This window comes from Rhamphochromis longiceps, linkage group LG12, assembly GCF_057381845.1.
Source record: "Rhamphochromis longiceps isolate RC_006_pf linkage group LG12, R_longiceps_female_GT1.1, whole genome shotgun sequence".
In the NCBI taxonomy this organism is placed as follows: Eukaryota; Metazoa; Chordata; class Actinopteri; order Cichliformes; family Cichlidae; genus Rhamphochromis; species Rhamphochromis longiceps.
The window spans coordinates 5,544,724-5,558,229 of NC_140568.1; the positions used below are offsets into that span (position 1 = coordinate 5,544,724).

The window sequence follows — 13,506 nt, forward strand, 5'->3', positions numbered from 1 at the left end:
AAATGTCACTGGCTGATTTTGCTGCCTTGTGCAGGTTGGTGAGTGGTCCAAATGAAGGAAAAGATGTGCTTCCTCTTCTAAACCAGCTTGGATTTGTACAAAGGCGAAAGAATGATAAACCAGCTATAATCAGATATTACCACTGTTCACAGGAAAAAGATCCTGAGCAATATTATGGTCGACTGTTGAGACTTTACCTTCCACACAGATCAGAGCAGGAACTGAAACCACAAGAGTTCCAAACCTATCAGTCCTTCTACAACTCAGGTTTTGTACGACTTCCATGTTCAGACCACAGTGAGTCTGTGAAAAGGGTTGTGAAAAGAAATAAAGACAAGTATGAGAAGAACTCTGAGGATATTGAGAGTGCACTGGAAGAGTTTGAACAAAATAGGGATGTTGTGATTGATGAATGGTGTAATCTTGCTCCTGAATCTGAAGTTGTGAGGCTGCAATGTGATGAGAATCTTCCTGAGAGACATTCTGATGATGAGAACGAACAGGAGAATGTTCCCGACTACAGTCGTCAGTCTGATGCTGTAACAAAGATCAGAGCCGTCAGAGAACAACCTGCAGTAGATCCAGCCGTGGTACGTGTAATGTATCAGAATCTGAACCAGAAGCAGGCCTGCGTGTTCTATGCCATAAGAGACTGGTGTATTCAGCGAGTTTGTGGTTTGAACCCAGATCCATTTTTCTTCTATATCAACGGTGGTGCAGGAACTGGAAAGTCACATCTGATTAAGTGTATTCATTCTGAAGCATCAAAGATCCTGAGCAGACTGCCTGCTAATGCAGAAGAAGCTGACATATCAAATCCAACTGTTTTACTGACTTCATTTACCGGTACAGCAGCTTTTTCTATCAGTGGCTCTACGTTACATTCTCTACTGAAACTACCCAGGAGTCTGAAACCACCCATTCAAGGACTTGGTAACCAACTGGATGAAGTCAGATCTGAGCTGATGAATGCTGAAATTATTGTTATTGATGAGATTTCAATGGTTTCAAAACCCCTTTTTGCTTATGTGGATGCAAGACTGAAACAAATCAAAGGCACTCAGAGACCTTTTGGTGGAATGTCAGTTTTAGCTGTTGGAGATTTTTACCAGCTGCCACCAGTGCGACAGTCTAAACCTCTCTGCGTTTACGATCCAGAACAGATTGACCTATGGCAGGAACATTTTCAGATGATCACTCTAACCGAGATCATGCGTCAGAAAGATGATGTGGCCTTTGCAGAGATGCTGAACAGGATTAGAGTCAAAGAAAAGACAGATGAGCTTTCTCAGTGCGACAGAGATTTGTTGTCACAGGCTGTGACTGCACCAGAAGAATGTCCAACTGAGGTCTTACACATTTATGCCACCAACAAGAATGTGGAATCCCCTAACACAGATACCCTGAAGAAGCTTCATTCAAACATTATAATCATCAATGCAGACGATTTCCAGAAGGATAAATGTACAGGCAGAATGGAACGAAGAGACAAACCATTTACAGGTGGGAGAAATGATTTACCTGACACTCTGAATGTTGCTGAAGGAGCTCGAGTCATGCTGACCAGAAACTTGGACACACTAAACGGTTTAGTCAACGGTGCTTTTGGTATACTGATAAAGGTGGTGAGATCTGAAAATGATGGACACATAATTAAACTGGGGCTCAGGATGGACAACCGGCAGCCTATGAGACACAACCGCAGTGCTAATGCAGCATCTGATGATCTTGTTTACATTGAGAGAACAGAGGAGAGTCTGAAGTTTAAAGGAGCAGTACGCAGACAGTTTCCTGTAAAGCTAGCATTCGCTTGCACAATTCACAAAACTCAGGGTCTTACAACACAGACAGCTGTAGTTTCAATGAAGAACATTTTTGAACCAGGTATGGCTTACGTTGCTCTCAGCAGGGTGACGTCTCTCAGTGGACTCTATTTGCAGGACTTGGATGAGAAAAAGATTTACGCCAATCCCGAGGTAACTGCAGCGCTCCAAACCATGAGACAAGCCAGTGTTGAGGAAATGATGCCTCTTCTTCAGGTCAGAGAAACAGCCAGCAGACTTGACACTCTTACACTGATCCATCACAATATGGAGGGTTTGCCATCTCACATCAGTGACATCAAGAGTCATCATGAAATGTGTTTAGCAGATGTTTTGTGTCTCACTGAGTCTCACCTTCAAGGCTCCTTTGTTGCAGACAGTCTTCATTTGGACGGCTACACCATGTTCAAACGCAACAGACATGTGTCCTACACAAACTTTCCTCACATGGCCAGCAGAAGTGGTGGTGGAGTTGTTGTGTATTTGAGGAATCATTTTCAGGTTCAGGTAAAACAGTATCTGCATAATGTCACTGATCTTGAGTTTTTAGTGTTGAAGGTTCAGGCTCCATTCCCTGCACTCATTGCTGTTGTGTACAGACCCCCTGACTACAGTTTGACACCATTCATGCAAAACCTGGTAAGTCTTTTAGATTCACTTGAAATAATGGACTGTCACCCAATCATTGTGTGTGGAGATTTTAATGAAAACCAGTTGCAGAGTGGAAGAAAACAGATTCTGGAGCAGTTTCAGTCGAGAGGGTATTCACAGCTGATCACTTCTGCCACTACAGACAAGAACACCCTGCTTGACCTCATTTTTATTTCTCAGCCACAGAAATGTCTGTATTCAGGTGTTCTGAGATCATATTACAGTTACCACAACCCTGTCTTTTGTGTCCTGTCCTCGAGCCAATCATGAAGTCGTCTGGTGAGTTTTGAAACAATTACAGATCATGTTTGTTACAGAGTTTACTGATTGTAGAGCATGAAAAAGATTTTTCATTGAAAAAAGGGTCTTCCCTACTCTGTCTGTCAGAAGACCCTTTCTTATTGCAATGTTATTAATCATTTCACCAAATCATTGCTGAACTTCATGAAGAGCAGAGAACATCTGCTATCATGCACCTCTGATCTGAAATGTGCTGCAACATTTGATAAACCAGCATCATGTTTTAAATGACTAAATCTTTTTACTATGACGTATGTAGCTCAACAAACGAGATCTTCCCCTCCAAGGTCTTTAAAATATGAAATAGTAAATAAATAAATCCCAGATAAATGCAGGTATTTATTATGATGACATACATGAATAAATACAGACAATTATATTTTCTTGATTATAGTAGATTTTGTAGAATCAAAAGTTTTTGTGATGAATGAGTTTTTGCTTATCATGTTTTACAGGTAAAAAATGTCAAAAGTTTTAAACTATCTTTAGTCTACCAGAGATGTCTATAATGATACATTATGTAGAGAAAAACATTAGTACAGATTACAGAATATGTATAAAAACTGATTTAGAAGTAAATGGATAGTTTTCTGAAAGTTCCCGACTACAGTTTAACACCACCCACCCAGCTCAGCCCCCAAGTGTCTATGTAATGCTGGTATGGTGTGTGAGTTTGACTTGGCCTTTATCCGGGTGGGTTTGGGTTTGGGTGGATAAAGGCCAAGTCAGAATTCTCTGAGCAGCTGGAAAAAGCTGCTAATAAACAAAGATATCAGAAAGTGTGGGCTTTAGGTGTAGCCCCCGCTTTCTGATGCACTAATTAAACTTAGTAACCGACACCCCATACCAGCATTACATAGACACTTGGGGGCTGAGCTGGGTGGGTGGTGTTATAAGCACGTGTTTTGTTAGATATATTTTTTCAGATAGGGCACAGTCTCCTTTGTGGGAAAACCTTCAAACTTCACCATCCTCAGCTGAAACAACAACATCTTAACACCATCTTCATGAACTGCTGAGCCAAACTTGATCCATCAGTGCTGGACTGCACAGATAACTACATGCCACAAGGAGACTGTTGTGTTATGAACTGCCATACCAGTGTGTCTTCAATGGAGAAGATGACACACCCATCACCTGACCTCCTGCCTGATCTGGAGACCATCATCATGCTGCCACACTACAACCTCTGAGACCATCAATGATGACTCCTACTGAGGAAACTATTTCCTGTCAGAGATGCTCAGTGATCCTCAGAGCAGAGAGAGGTATGATTCTTTATCTTTGATAAAAAATGTCAGTGTTTTTAATTCAATTAATTAATTAAAATCCTGTTTATTGCATAAATAATTCCACACTCAAATGATTATACTTGTTGACACTTTTTGAGTTTTAATTGACATTATGGATTAGAAATCTATGCATTTTCTACTCTGTCTCTCTGTGCAGGTATTGCTGTCTTCTGAGTTCTTCAGTGTCCCAACTGAGACATTCAAACCTCCCTGCAGAGCTCATGTCTTTCCTCACCATCATGCGAGTGTGAGATTGCTCTGGATTCTGGTTATGTGGCCCACAGCACCTATAAGGTATTTCAACATTGTTCATTGTATAACTTATTTGTAGTTTTTAGGGTTTCTACAGACAAATAAAATGTTCCTTTTTCTGTATTTTTTAGAACAAGCTCGTCCAGTGTGCCTGCATTCCAGCTTCTTAGACTCTACGCAAGTGGACAGAGTATCAGTGTTTGACCACTCTTACAGACACTGACTTCTGTCAACTCACTGCTACTGATCAGGCACTTCATCCAGGAAGACAGAGGGCTGCAAGCCTGTCATCATTTCCAGTGTGGCTTTGTATTCTTGGGGTAGCATCAGATTTTTCCCACAAATATTCAAAGGTAACATTTATTTTAAGCTTAGTTATTAAATCAAAAGTCTTCTCTTGTGTTATGTCTGTGAAGGTTCTCATGGTGTCCTTTGATGTAGTCTCTCTCTTTACTTGCATACCCACTACAGAGGCAGTGGAGACTGTCAGAAAACAACTACAAGAAGACAGCTCCTTGGAAGACAGGACCAACTTCACACCCGATCAGATTTGCACACTGTTAGACCTCTGCCTTACCACTACATATTTCAAATACAATGAGGGTTTCTACAGACAAAAACATGGCTGTGCCATGGGCTCCCCCGTGTCACCTATTGTAACCAACCTTTGCATGGAGGAAGTGGAAAGGAAGGCTCTTGGCTCTTTTAAAGGAAGAGTACCCAGCCACTGGTACAGATATGTGGACGACACCTGGGTCAAAATCAAAACTCAAGAAGTGGAATCCTTCTCTGCGCACATTAACGCCGTGGATAAAAACATCAAGTTCACCAGGGAAGACACAAAGGACGACTGTTTGCTTTTCCTGGACTGCGCTGTGCACATTGAAGAGAACGGCAACCTCAACATTGAAGTTTATCGGAAGCCCACACACACGGACCAGTACCTCCTCTTTGACTCCCATCACCCTCTGGAACACAAACTTGGAGTAATTAGGACACCCCCACCCCCCCACCCCCCCGGGCAGAACATGTTCCCTCTAAGCCTGAAGGGAAAAAGAAGGAACACACACATGTAAATGAAGCGCTTAAAACATGTGGCTATCCTAATTGGGCGTTTATAAAGTCAGCAAAGATGCACAGAAAAGAACATCAGATACCAGCGAGGGAGGATAAGAAAGACAGATGCAACAACATTGTCATCCCCCATGTACTAATTAGACTTAGTAACCGACACCCCATACCAGCATTACATAGACACTTGGGGGCTGAGCTGGGTGGGTGGTGTTAAAAGCACTTGTTTTGTAGATATATTTTTTCAGACACGGCACAGTCTCCTTTGTGGGAAAACTTTCAAACTTCACCATCCTCAGCTGAAACAACAACATCTTAACACCATCTTCATGAACTGCTGAGCCAAACCTGATCCATCAGTGCTGGACTGCACAGATAACTACATGCCACAAGGAGACTGTTGTGTTATGAACTGCCATACCAGTGTGTCTTCAATGGAGAAGATGACACACCCATCACCTGACCTCCTGCCTGATCTGGAGACCATCATCATGCTGCCACACTACAACCTCTGAGACCATCAATGATGACTCCTACTGAGGAAACTGTATTTCCTGTCAGAGATGCTCAGTGATCCTCAGAGCAGAGAGAGGTATGATTCTTTATCTTTGATAAAAAAAAATATCAGTGTTTTTAATTCAATTAATTAATTAAAATCCTGTTTATTGCATAAATAATTCCACACTCAAATGATTATACTTGTTGACACTTTTTGAGTTTTAATTGACATTATGGATTACAAATCTATGCTTTTTCTACTCTGTCTCTCGGTGCAGGTATTGCTGTCTTCTGAGTTCTTCAGTGTCCCAACTGAGACATTCAAACCTCATTGCAGAGCTCATGTCTTTCCTCACCATCATGTAAGTGTGAGATTGCTCTGGATTCTGGTTATGTGGCCTGCAGCACCTATAAGGTATTTCAATATTGTTCATTGTATAACTTATTTGTAGTTTTTAGGCCTTAACACAAATAAAATGTTCCTTTTTCTGTATTTTTTAGAACAAGCTCATCCAGTGTGCCTGCATTCCAGCTTCACAGAAAAGAACATCAGACACCAGCGAGGGAGGATAAGAAAGACAGACACAACAACATTGTCATCCCCTATGTAGCCGGTGTATCAGAAAAACTCAGGAGAGTTTTCTCCAAATACAACATCCCAGTGTACTTCAGACCCAGCAACACACTCAGACAGAAACTGGTTCACCTGAAAGACAAAACTCCTAAACACAAACTTAAAAATGTGGTGTATGCTGTACAGTGCAGCGAGGAATGCCCAGACATCTACATCGGAGAGACCAAACAGCCACTTCACCAGCGCATGGCACAACACAGAAGAGCCACCTCCACGGGACAAGACTCAGCAGTTCATCTGCATCTAAAGGACAAAGGTCACTCTTTGAGGATGCCAATGTTCACATTTTGGACAGATGGAGGAGTGAAAAAAGCCATTTACGTCCACTGTGAGCGACCATCTTTGAACAGAGGCGGTGGTTTACAACACCAACTGTCTGCCATCTATAATCCAGTTTTGAGTTCCCTCCCCAGACACCGTAACGTCCACTCACATCCTGGGAGTGGGCGTGGGTGATTTCCTGACCTCAGGAAATCACATGATAGGGTGGGGCCAGGTTTCACAATGAGCTCACCCAAAACCCTGGCTGATTGGGACCCACACCCACTTTCACACCTTGGCTCATGTGATTAGGTAGAGGATCATCAGGGGGTTCTTTGTCCCTCTTTGGGGAGAAACTCCCACTGGGTTTAAATCTGGGACTCTCCACCATTGACCCTTAGAACTGAAGAAGCTTCTCGGATGAGAGGTGAAACGTCTTCAGGGAACTCAAAGAAGTCCAGACGCTTTTCTTTCCAAGCTCCTTAGACTTCACTTGTGTTAATTACATTTTATTTGTTGTTGTTTTCTTTTAGATTTATATGCAGTGATTGGATGTGGTGGAGCTTTGTTAACCGTGTGGAAAACATCTGTTTGTGATGATATTTACAATGAGGCTTTAAGGTGACAGTTTCCATGTAATTTCAATCCTTTTACTAAGCAAAAACATGTTTGCAATTAACATATTTTTTCAGTTTTGTCTTTTGGATTTATGGTTAACATTCCTCTGTGACAGCAAATACTAAACTGGTCCAAGTAACCGGCATATCATTGGTCAAAGACAAAAAGGACCACATGTCACACTAGCAATGAATTTGTGACTGTGTTTGTGTTAGTATAGAGTAGGTCTAACAGTGGTTTTCCACATCTGCTCTAATATATATAGATAATGGGTCAGACATATAAAGTCATTTTGAAAAGTTCATAAAGGTCATTTATATGTGTTCCTCTTTATCATTTTATATCAGGTCAAACAGCTGACTTGAGTTTTGATCAGAGTAGAACCATAACATTCATGCTAATGGTTCTACTGTTTACAGTTACTTTATGATGGATTTCACCCTGGTCACAGCACTATGTGAAAAGCTGTTAGAGGTAAAGTTAAGCCAATTAATACCTCATCATAAGTCACTCTCTACCGCAGGGCAGTGATTATTATTCACTGTAATTTATTCCACAACAATGTTCTTTATTTGATTCTTTAAATATGCACATCGATTGTTTAGATGTGTGACTCTCCACACCTGAAATATATCACAATGTGGACTTCATTTTGACAGTATTTTGTAGATTGGTACCATATTTATCATCAAATCATCTTGTGCATTTATTAACTAGATGTTGTTTGTTTTTGTTTTTTTGTTTGTTTGTTTGTGGGGTTTTTTGTTGCCATTTTTACATTTCACCAACTGTGTAAATTCTGCATTTTTACTTTGGTTTTGTTTCACATCAGTTTATCTGCTGGCTGGTATTCCTGTCTTCCTTCTCTCACCCCAACCGGTCGCAGCAGATGGCCGCCCCTCCCTGAGCCTGGTTCTGCTGGAGGTTTCTTCCTGTTAAAAGGGAGTTTTTCCTTCCCACTGTCGCCAAAGTGCTTGCTCATAGGGGGTCATATGATTGTTGGGTTTTTCTCTGTATCTATGAAGCGCCTTAAGGCGACTTTTGTTGTGAATTGGCGCTATATAAATTTAATTGAATTGGTTTTCTTCCTTTTCTAATGTTTCTGGTCATTTTTCACAGTTAAACAAGTAACTTTGAGGTTACTTCATCATTTTCAGCTTTTATCTGTTTACAGTTTTTTCCTAATAATTACATTTCTGCAGAATTATAGCAGTTCTGATAAGTTGTAATATTTCTGCCAAGTTATTAATTTTCTACTAAATTATATCATTTCTGCTAAGTTATGTTATTCTAAATTATTACATTTCTGCTAAGTTGTAGCTTCTGGTAAATTACAACATTTCTGCTGAATTGTTATGTTTCTTCTAAGTTATTGCATTTCTGCTAAGTTATTGCATTTTTGTTAACTTGATGTTGTTCTGCAAAGTTATTAAAATTTCAACAACTTTTTAAAAACTGGCTTTGATTTCTTCAGCTTCTTCAGCTATTTTCAACTATCTTCAGCAGACAGCTTCAGCTTTACAATTTCTGCAACTTTTCAGCTTTTTCAGCTACTTTTTGCATGCAGCTTCAGCTTTAAAGCATCCACACTGCATTTTCGCAGGAAATGCAAATTTTTCTAGTTGTGTGGATGCTTTAAGCATCCACACTATTGAGTTCCTGTTTCTCTTTATTCTTTATTATTCTTAGGACTTCCGTACACTTTTCGCCGTGGAACTACTTCCACAATTTTTGTGCTATTTTCACCGTTCAAACTTTAAACTATTCTCCTATTTTTGCTCTTTCCGGCTATGACTTTTGGTATTTTATACTATTATACTTTTTAAAATATTCCACTTTTTTCCTTTAATTTGTCCCATTGAAATGAATGGGAAACTTCTGCAATTCTGCTAAAATTTGCTTGTTTTTGAAACTTAACTACTTCCTCATATTTTCACCTAGAACAACCATTCAAACTTTAAAATGTTCACAAATTATTGGGCTATTCAGGTATGATTCAGCTTTTTCAAATCTTTTACTGTTTTACTTTTATGCCTCTTAAAGTTTTGAGTTGCAAAATTGTGATTTTTCACAAAATACATGCGTTGTTATGGTTGCTATGCTCTTGGCTTCCAGTGTGACACTGAAGCTTTTGCAGTCTTCTCTTCATGTCCGAACAACTGTTTGCTACTTGCTCAATTTTCACTCAACTTCCACAAATTATACATCAAAACGTAGGTATTTTTGCTGGCTTTCAGAAAACGTCACTATCATTGTTGTGGTATTCATAGAACTTTCGCAAATCTCCTCAGACCAACACAATGTCAGAAAACTCTCCATATAAAGTCAATGGAGAGTTTGTTCAAAATCACCGCTGCATTTCTGTAATGAGAGGCATATTCGAATCGTCATATCTCCTTAACGAAGCAAAGTTAAGACATGAGGCTTGTCCCCGAATATCTTCAGACACCCCTGACGCTCACAATTCAAGAATTTCTTTCTCACCTATTACCGTTCTGAAATGAGTTGGACTTGTTTGAGGGTAGGAAATTTGTCCTTCGCTCAGATTTCTTCAGATTTCAAACCCTGGAAATGAACCACTTTTTTCTCTCGTCATAACTTTTTTTTGGATTTCCACAGAGACCTGAACATTTCCATGACTGTTCACCAAAGCCTGCTGTCTCTTACGGTGAAAGAATGATATCGATACTCCAAATAGATTTCGAGTTACAAAGCGTTGTTTGAGGGCAAGTCAAGGCAGTTTTTGCTTCGCTCTACTCAGTTATGGTGCATTAGAAGTCAAATATCTTTAATAATTCATATTTTAATGATAAATTGTTAACACTGGAAGATTCCCCCATCTCTTCTGAACAAAACGGTGTAAGAATGACCGTTCTAGCCCCTACGGTTAGGAAATTATGGTCATTTGTTTGAGGGGAGTCGTCACTATGAGAAATAGACTGCAATAATCCTGTGCCTCTCTGTGCTGCGTGTGTAAAAAGATGCACCTTTTTTGGCGGGAAAACATAAACAGCCACTCTGATTGGTGGATTCAAATTTAGCAGCTCCCAGGCTGACCTAGAAACTTACTTCTCTCTCCCTGTGTGTGTGTGTGTGTGTGTGTGTGTGTGTGTGTGTGTGTGTGTGTGTGTGTGTGTGTCTGTGTGTGTGTGTGTGTGTGTGTGTATTTAGTGGGAGAGAGAGAACCCTGCCCATATTTGGCAGCATGTCATTGTAGGATTTAAATTGAACATAGTTAGACTGGTTGACTGGATTAGAGCCTGTGTTTGTGTGTCCCTCTGTGCATTTGTGTTTCAATAAGTTATTACTATTCTGCTAAATCATAGTATTTCTGGTACTTTTCGGTACTTGTGCTAAATACAGTATTTCTGCTAAATCATACTATTTCTGCTTTTCATAAGATTTGTGCCTAATATAGTATTTCTGCTAAATTATAGTATTTCTGCTTTTTATAGGATTTGTGCCTAACATAGTATTTCTGCTAAATTATACTATTTCTGCTTTTTATACTATTTGTGCCTAAAATAGTATTTCTGCTTTTTATAGGATTTGTGCTTAATATAGTATTTCTGCTAAATTATAGTATTTCTGCTTTTTATAGGATTTGTGCCTAACATAGTATTTCTACTAAATGTAGTATTTATGCTTAATCATACTATTTCTATATATTTCTGCCAGGTCCCCAGGCAGCCAATCCTCTGTGAGGACTGAGACATTCAAATTTTCAAATCAGGGCCTGCACGGCTTCCCAGCCAATCATATATGTGTCCTGAGGCATTCAAATTTGCATATTGGGGCCTTCATGGCTTCTAAGCCAGCCAATCATATCTGAGGGCTGAGGAATTCAAATCCACAAATCAGGGCCTGCACAGCTTCCCAGCCAGCCAATCATATATGTGGCCTCAGGCATTCAAATTTGCATATTGGGGAATTCGTGGCTTCTAAGTCAACAAGTCATCCATGTCATATATCTCTAAAAATTCATATTTTAATGATAAATTGTCAACACTTGAAGATTCCCCCATCTCTTCTGAACAAAACCGTGTAAGAATGACCGTTCTAGCCCCTACGGTTAGGAAATTATGGTCATTTGTTTGAGGTGAGTCGTCATTATGAGAAATAGACTGCAATAATCCTGTGTCTCTGTGCTGCGTGTGTAAACAGAAGCACCTGTTTTGGAGGGAAAAAGTGCACAGGCTCTCTGATTGGTGGATTCAAATTCAGCAGCTCCCAGGCTGACCTAGAAACTTACTTCTCTCTCCCTGTGTGTGTGTGAGTGTGCGTGTGTGTGTGTGTGTGTGTGTGTGTGTGTGTGTGTGAGAGAGAGAGAGAGAGAGAGAGAGAAAGGCTTTTAATGGGATGATCTCATTCTAAGATTCAAATTCAATATATTTAGACTGGTTGACTGAATTGGATCTTGTGTGTGTGTCTCTCTGTGCATGTGTGTTTCCTTATGTGTACATATTTGTGATTGTGTGGCTGTTATAGATTTTTTTGCCAATTTTTTTCATTTAACAAGTATATTTGAGGGACCCTCAGCATGTTCAGCATTTTTTCAGCTGTCCATTTTGCTTTTCCAATTTTTCTGTTTAAGTTATTACTATTGTGCTAAATCATACTATTTCTGCTATTTCATAAGAGTTGTGCTTAATATAGTATTTCTGCTTTTTATAGTATTTGTACCTAATATAGTATTTCTGCTTTTTATAGGATTTGTGCTTAATATAGTATTTCTGCTAAATTATAGTATTTCTGCTTTTTATAGTATTTGTGCTAAAACATAGTATTTCTACTAAATGTAGTATTTATGCTTAATCATAGTATCTCTATATATTTCTGCCAGGTCCCCAGGCAGCCAATCCTCTGTGAGGACTTAGACATTCAAATTTTCAAATCAGGGCCTGCACGGTTTCCCAGCCAATCATATATGTGTCCTGAGGCATTCAAATTTGCATATTGGGGCCTTCATGGCTTCTAAGCCAGCCAATCATATCTGAGGGCTGAGGAATTCAAATCCACAAATCAGGGCCTGCACGGCTTCCCAGGCAGCCAATCATATATGTGGCCTCAGGCATTCAAATTTGCATATTGGGGAATTCGTGGCTTCTAAGTCAACAAGTCATCCATGTCGTATATCTCTAAAAATTCACATTTTATTGATAAATTGTTAACACTGGAAGATTCCCCCATCTCTTCTGAACAAAACGGTGTAAGAATGACCGCTCTAGCCCCTACGGTTAGGAAATTATGGTCATTTGTTTGAGGGGAGTCGTCACTATGAGAAATAGACTGCAATAATCCAGTGTCTCTCTCTGTGCTGCGTGTGTAAACAGAAGCACCCGTTTTGGTGGGGAAAAGTGCACAGCCTCTCTGATTGGTGGATTCAAATTCAGCAGCTCCCAGGCTGACCTAGAAACTTACTTCTCTCTCCCTGTGTGTGTGTGTGTGTGTGTGTGTGTGTGTGTGTCTGTGTGTGTGTGTGAGAGAGAGAGAGAGAGAGAGAGAGAGACAGAGAGAGAGAGAGAGAGAGACTTTTAATGGGATGATCTCATTGTAAGATTCAAATTCAATATATTTAGACTGGTTGACTGAATTTGATCTTGTGTGTGGGTCTCTCTGTGCATGTGTGTTTCCTCATGTGTACATATTTGTAATTGTGTGGCTGTCATAAATTTTTTTGCAGATTTTTGTCATTTAACAAGTATATTTGAGGGACCCTCAGCATGTTCATCATTTTTTCAGCTGTCCATTTTGCTTTTCCAATTTTTCTGTTTAAGTTATTACTATTGTGCTAAATCATACTATTTCTGCTTTTTTATAGGATTTGTGCTTAATATACTATTTCTGCTTTTTATAGGATTTATGCTTAATCATACTATTTCTATATATTTCTGCCAGGTCCCCAGGCAGCCAATCCTCTGTGAGGACTCAGACATTCAAGTATACAGATCACAGCCTGCACGGCTTCCCAGCCAGCCAATCATATCTGAGGTCTCCCGTTTCCTCTCTCGTCATATCTCAGCGACAGATGTACAGAGAGCAATGAAAATCGCAGTCAAAGTACACCAAAGTCCGCTGATTCAGCCAGTAGAAGAATTATGCTTCT

The 13,506-nt window shown here is 39.9% G+C and overlaps 1 long non-coding RNA gene and 1 pseudogene across 1 annotated transcript; both read left to right on the top strand.

Annotated features, from left to right (window-relative positions):
• LOC146656674 (uncharacterized) overlaps positions 1-13,506 on the top strand; it is a 370,113-nt pseudogene that overhangs the window by 224,174 nt on the left and 132,433 nt on the right.
• On the top strand, positions 3,429-7,524 carry LOC146656678 (uncharacterized). The gene is made up of 6 exons (XR_014913946.1): positions 3,429-4,042; positions 4,224-4,360; positions 4,450-4,671; positions 4,760-5,981; positions 6,166-6,302; positions 6,389-7,524. It is a non-coding gene; the product is annotated as an uncharacterized LOC146656678 (long non-coding RNA).